Source organism: Lynx canadensis, chromosome F2, assembly GCF_007474595.2.
Source record: "Lynx canadensis isolate LIC74 chromosome F2, mLynCan4.pri.v2, whole genome shotgun sequence".
In the NCBI taxonomy this organism is placed as follows: Eukaryota; Metazoa; Chordata; class Mammalia; order Carnivora; family Felidae; genus Lynx; species Lynx canadensis.
Window position 1 is genome coordinate 1,523,868 of NC_044320.2, and position 7,334 is coordinate 1,531,201.

Genomic DNA, 7,334 nt, shown 5'->3' on the forward strand with positions numbered 1-7,334 from the left:
TTAGCTGCTTTATGTTTTGGGTACTCCCATCTTGGGTCCATAAAGAGTTTCAATTGTTATATCTTCATGTTGGATTGTCCTCTGTATGATTATGTAGTGTCCTTCTTTGTTTCTTGTTGCAGGCTTTATTTTAAAGTCTATTCTGTCGATATAAGTATTGCAGTCTGGCTTTCTTTTCACTTCCACTTGCATGATAAATGCTTTTCCATTCCTTCACTTTCAATCTGCAGGTATCCTTAGGTCCGGAATAGGCCTCTTGTAGGCAGCATAAAGATGTGTCTTGCCTTTTTATCCATTCTATCACCCTATGTCTTTTGATTGGAGCGTTTAGTCCATTTCCATTCAAAGTGATTACTGACAGGATGTACTTCTTGCCATTTTGGTTCTCGTTTTATGGTGGTTTTTGTAGTTCTCTGTTCCTTTCTTCTCTTGCTCTCTTCTCTCACATCTTGCTGGCTTTCTTTAGTGGTTGGATTCCTTTCTCTTTATTGTTTGTGTGTCCATTATAGGTTTTTGAGTTGTGGTTACCATTAGGTTTGTATACAACCTCCTCTGCATATAGCAGTCAGTCTGTGTTAAGTTGATGGTCGCTTAAGTTTGAACACATTCGTTACTCCTCCCCACCCCGCCATGTTTTAGGCATATGGCATCATACTTTACATCCTTTCATTTTTGTTTCTATATTATTTTGTGAATCCTTTGACTGAATTTTAGTGGGATATACTTAATTTTGCTGCTTTTGTGCTTCCTACCTTTTTTTTGTTTTTGTTTTTTACTCTACTTATGGTCTTTTCTTTCCACTCAGCATTCCCCTTAACATTTCTTGTAGGACTGGTTTATTGGTGATGAATTCCTTAACTTTTGTTTGTCTGGGAAACTCTTTCCCCCTCCTTCTGTTCTGAGTGACAGCCTTGCTGGATAGAGAATTCCTGGCTGCAGGCTTTCCCCTTTCAGCACTTGGAATATATCATGCCACTTCCTTCTGGCCTGCCAAGTTTATGCTGAAAAATCTGCTGATAGCCTAACGGGGTGTCCCTTACATGTAACTGTTTTTTCTTTTGCTGCTTTTAAAATTCTCTATCACTTTTTGCATTTAATTATTAAGTGTCTTGGTGTGGACCTCCTTGTGTTGATTTGGTTGGAGGCTCTCTGTGCCTCTTGAATCTGGGTTTCTGTTTTCTTCCACAGATTTCGGAAGTTTTCAGCTATTATTTCTTTAAATAAGTTTTCTGCCCCCTTTTACTCTCTACTCTCCTTCTGGGACCCCTATAATGTGAATGTTATTACACTTGATGGTGTCGCGGAGTTCCTTTAAACTTAGTTCTCAGTTTTTATTGTTCCTTTTTCTTTTTGTTCAGCTTGGTTACTTTTCATTACTCTGTCCTCCAGGTCGCTGATATGTTCTTCTGCCTCTTCTAATCTGCTATTAATTCCCTCTAGAGTATTTCTAACTTCAGTATTAAGTTTTTCATCTCTTATTCGTTCTTTTTTATATTTTCTATCTCTTTGCTGAAGGTCTCACTGGGACCCCTCACTCTTCTCAAGTCCAGTGAACATTTTTATGACCATTACCTTAAATTATTTATCAGGCATTTCTTATCTCTATTTCATTTAGTTCTTTTGCTGTGATTTTGTCCTGTTCTTGCATTTGGGAGACATTCTTCTGCCTCGTTTTGTGTAGCTTTCTATTCATCTCTGTGTGTTAGGGAGGCCAGCTACATCTCTTGATCTTGAAAGTAGCAGCCTTATGAAGAAGAGGTTTTGGGGTGCCGTGCAGCACAATGCCCCTTGTTCACCAGAATCATGCACTTTAGTGGTGTCTTCTATGTGGACTGCATGCATTCTGCTGTTGTGGCTGAACTGTGTTTGTCTTCAGTCTAATTGGCTGCAGTGGCCCACAACAGGGGGTGGGCCCTGTGCTATTAAAGGGCCAGTCTGGGGCTGCTGTGGGCTTGTAGTTAGGTGGTGTCAGCAGTGAAACCAGATGCCTGCCCTCAGCCTGCTTGCTGGGACTACAGTCACACGAAGCTGCTGAATTTCCTTCCTTTTTAAGGTTGAATCATATTCCATTGTATACATATACACACATTTTGCTTTTCTATTCATCTGTCAATGGACACTTGGGTTACTTCCGTGTTTAGCCAATGTGAATAATGCTGCTATGAACATGAGTGTAAAAATATCTCTTTGAGTCCCTGCTCTCAATTCTTTTGTGTATATATACCCAGAAATGGAATTGCTGGGTTGTAATGTAATTCTATTTTTAATAATTTGAGGAATCACCATACTTTTTCCACAGCAGTTATAACATTTAACATTTCCACCAACAGTACACACAGTTTCCAATTTCACTAAATCCTCACCAGAATTCATCGTTTTCTGTTTTTGCTGATAGTAGCCACCCTAGTGGGTGTGAGGTCATATCATATTTTTGATTTGCATTTCCCTAGTGATTAGTCATGTTGAGCATCTTTTTGTATGCTTATTGCCCATTTCCATATTTGCTTTGGGAAAATGTCTATTCCTGTCTTTGGTCCATTTTTTATTTAGATTATTTGTTTTTTGTTGTTGTGGAATTTTAAGAGTATGTATTCTGGATATTAATACCTTATCATATATATGACTTATAAATATGTTCTTTTTCTGTGGGTTGCCTTTTACTCAGTGAATAGTGTCTTTTGATACAAAAATTTTTTTTAATTTTTATGAAGTCAATTTTGGCTAATTTTTTTTTTGTCTCCTGTGCCTTTACTGTCATACCAAAAAAAAAAAAAAATCACTATCCAATCCAATGTTGAGAAGATTTCCACCTTTGTTTTCTTCTTAGAGTTTTGTTGTTTTAGGGCTTATCCTTAGGTGTTTGATCAACTTTGAGTGAACTTTTATGCATGGTTTGAAGTAAGGCTCCATCTTCTTTCTTTTTCATATCGATACCCAGTTTTGCCAGCATCCTTTATTGAAAAGACTGTCCTTTCCCCATTGCATGGTCTTGACACCCATGTAAAAAATTATTTGACCATTTTGTGAGGGTATATTTCCAGGCTCACTAACTTATTCCATTAATTTATATGCCTGTCTTTATGCCAGTACCACCCTGTTTTGATGACTGTAGTTCTGTGGTAAGTTTTGAATTGAGGGAGTGTGAGTCTTCCCGGTTGTTCTTTTCCAAGATGGTTGTGGCCAGTAGATATCCCTTAAGACTCCATATGAATTTTAGGATTTTTAAAAAATTTCTGCAATGCACATCATTAGGATTTTGATGGGGATTGCATGGAATCTGTAGATCACTTCTGGTATTTTGACATTTTTACAATACTGTCTTCTAATCCATGAGCATGGGATGTGTTTCCATTTATTATGCCTTCTCTAATCTCTTTCAGCAGTGTTTTGTAGTTTTCATTGTATGAGTCTTTCACCTCTTTGGTTAAGTCAACTCCAAAGTGTCTTATTCTTTTTCATGCTATTGTAAATGGAATTGTTGTGGTCATTTCCTTTTCAGATTGTTCACGTTTTTGCATAGAAATGCAACTGATTTTCATATGTTGGCTTTGGATCCTGCTTGTTTGCTAAATTCATTTATCACTTTTAACACTTCTTTGCAATCTTTAGGGTTTTCTACATATAAGATCACATCATTTGCAAAGAGATCATTTTACTTCTTCCTTTCCAATCTAATGTCTTTTATTTCTCCTTGTCCAACTGCTCTGGCTAGAACTTCCAGTACTATTTTGAATACAAGTGAGGAAAGCACGTATCCTTGCCTTGTTCCTGATCTTAGAGGGAAAATTTTAGTCTTTCACCATTAAGTATGATGTTGGCTGTGGGATTTTCATACATGCCCTTTATTATGTCAAAGTATTTTCTTTCTTATTTTGTTGAGTGTTTTTATCACAAAAGAGTGTTTGTCAGATGATTTTCTGTATCACTTGAGATGGTTTGTGGTGGTTTTTATCCTTCATTTTGTGGATGTGGCATATTACATTGATCAATTTTCATATTTTGAAACTTCTCTGAATCCAAGAAATAAATTCTACTTGGTCATGGTGTATTATCCTTTTAATATGCTGATGAATTCTGTTCCTTAGTATTTTGTTGAGCATTTTTGCATCAATGTTCATAAGGGATATTGGTCTGTAGTTTTCTTGTACTGACTGTCTGGCTTTGTTCTCAGGGTCTTGCTGGCCTGATAGAATGAGGTAGGAAGTGTTCCCATCTCTATAAAATTCTGGAAAGGTTCGAGAAGGAGTAGTGTTTGTTCTTCTTTAAATGTTTGGTAGAATCACCAGTGAAGCTGTCAGATCCAAGATTTTTGTTGTTGGGAGATTTGTGACTACTGAGTCAATCTCCTTGCTAGTTATAGATCTGTTCATATTTTCTATTTCTTTATGACTTACTCTTGGTAGGGTTTTTTCCTAGAAATATATCCACTTCATCTAGGTTATCCCAGTTTTTGGTGTACAGTTGTTCATGTTATTTTTATTTTTATTTTTTTATAATCATTCTTATTTCTGTGGAATCAATGTTATGTCACCACTTTCATTTCTGAATTTCATAATTTGAGCCTTCTCTCTCTCCCTCTTTTTCTTTAGTTGATCTAGATAAGGTTTGTCAATTTCATTGATCTTTTCAAAGAACCAAATTTTGGTTTCATTATCTATTTCTTTCTATTCTCTATTCCATTTTTCTCATCTTGAGTTTTTATTACTTCATTACCCGTATGACTTCTTCCTGATCCATTTGTGTACAGTTGTGTGGCTTTTCCAGTTTTACTTTTGTTATTAACTTCTAACTTTGTCCTGTTCCTGTCAGAGGAGATACTTTGTGTAATATCTTTTTTGAAACCTACTGAGAGTTAATTCATGGCCTACCATATGGTCTCTCCAGGTCTATCAGGTCTATCCTGTGCACCTAAGAAGAATGTTGTCGGGAAGAGTGTTGTGAATATGTCTGTTAGGTCCAGTTGGATTATTGTCCATTTCCTCACTAATCTTCTCTATGGTTTTCCATCCTATCATGTATGAGATCTTGAATTCTCCAACTGTTACTGTAGAAATGTCTATTTCTTCCTTCAATTCTGTCATTTTTTGCTTCATATATTTTGATGGTCTGTTATGTGTGCAAATGTTTATAATTATTACATCTTTTTGCTGTACTGAAACTTTTTGTTCATATATGATGTCCTTCTTTGTCTAAGCTTTTTTATTTTAAATCTCAAGTCTATTTTGTCTAATGTTGGTATAGCCACCCCTGTTCTCTTTTGGTCACTATATGCATGGAATATCATTTTGTATCCTTTCTCTTACAAACTGTTTGTGTCTTTCAATCTCAAGCGAGTCACTTGTAGACAGCATATAGTTAGGTCATGTGGTTATTTTTGTTGTTTTTTTTAATTGAAGTATAGTTGACATACAAGGCTATCTTAGTTTCATATGTACAATATAGTGACTTGAGAATTCTATACATTACACTATGCTCACAAGTATACCTACAATGTGTCACCATACAATGCTATCACAATATCATTAACTATATTTCCTATGCTGTACTTTTCATCCCCATGTCTTATTTATTGTATACTGGAAGTTTGTACCTCTTAATCGCCTTCGCCTCTTTTACTCATTCCCCCACCTTCTCCTCTCTGGCAACCATCAGTTTGTTCTTTGTATCTATGAGTCTGTTTCTGTTTTGATTTGTTTTGTTTTGTTTGTTCATTTCCTTTGTTTTTTAGATTCCCCATATAAGTGAAATCATATGGTGTTTGTCTTTCTATGTCTGACTTATTTCACTTAGTATAATACCCTCTAGGTCCAGCTATGTTTTCACAAATAGCGAGATCCCATTCTTTTTTAAGGATGTGTAATACTCTGTTATATACATATAATATTCCATATATATACAATCCATATATATACTCCATTAAATATATATGTGTGTATATATATCACATATTTGTTTATCCATTATTGGATGTGTCATATGTTTATATCCATTCTTCCAGTCTTTGTTTTTTGACCAGAACTTAATCCACTTGTATTTAAAGTACTTACTGATAAAGAGGGACTTCCTACTGTCATTGTGCTCCCTACTTCTTATATCTGGACAGCTTTTTGTACATTCTTTCTTGCATTCCTGTCTTTTTTTGTGTTTAGTTGATTTTTTTGTAGTGAAATTTATATTCCTTTCTCATTTCCCTTTGTATGTATTCTATAGTGAGTTTCTTTGTGGTGACCATGAGAATGACCTTTCACATCCTAAAGTTGTACCTCTCTAATTTGAATTTATACCAATTTAACGTCAGTGGCATACAAAAACTCTGCTCCTTTACACACCCATCCCTACTCATTTTAGTTGTTGATATCACAAACTTACATCTTTATAAACCGTGTGTCCCCAAACATAAACTAAAAATTCTTTTATATGTGTTAGTCTTCTAAATTACATAGCAAAAAAGTTTAGAGTTAAAATCTGAGTTACAGTAATAGTAATTTTTATACCTTTTTTTCCTTTAAATGTATTAGTCTCTTAAATCATGTAGAAAGCAAAGTTAAAGTACAGTTTAAACTTAAAGGACTAATACAAGTTATTGTTACAATAATGTTTGCTTTTATAATTGCCAAAGCATTTATCTATATTGAGATCATTTCTCCACATAGCTTTGATTACTGTCTAGTGTTCTTCCATTTCACCTATCAGGATTCTTTTGAACATCTCTTGCAGAGCAGGTCTAGAGTGCACAAACTCACTCAACTTTTGTTTATCAGGAAATGTCTTAATTTCCCCCTCACTTTTGAAGGAAAGTTTTGCCAGATATAGGATCCTTGATTGACAATTTTTTTCTTTTATCACTTTGTCCTGGCCTCCATTATGATGAGATATCAGCTAATGATCTTCTCAAGGATCCTCTGTATGGGATGATTCACTACTCTTTGCTGCATTTAAGATTCTATTTTTGTTTTGTTTTGTTTTGTTTCTTGAAATTTTCATTTTAAGCTGTCTTGATGGGGTCTCATTGAGTTCAACTTCCTTGGAGTTCATTCAACTTCTTGGAACCTCTGGCAGCAATCAGCAACCAGAGCACGGATCCCCAACATCTGGAAGACAGGGTGCTTTTTGTCCACCCAAGCTCCCACAGCTGTGTGCAAGATGCTCCAGGAGCATATGGGCAGGTGTCCGCTGTGAGATGAGGTGGGAGATGGGTAGTTGCTACCATGCTAAGAGCTCAAATTGACTACATCTTACTGTCCAAGTCTTTCCCTGGAAGTTTCAAGCCTTAAACAGATGCCACATTTCCAAAATAGTTACATAAGATTGATTCTGCCAGTGCAATCATTGTC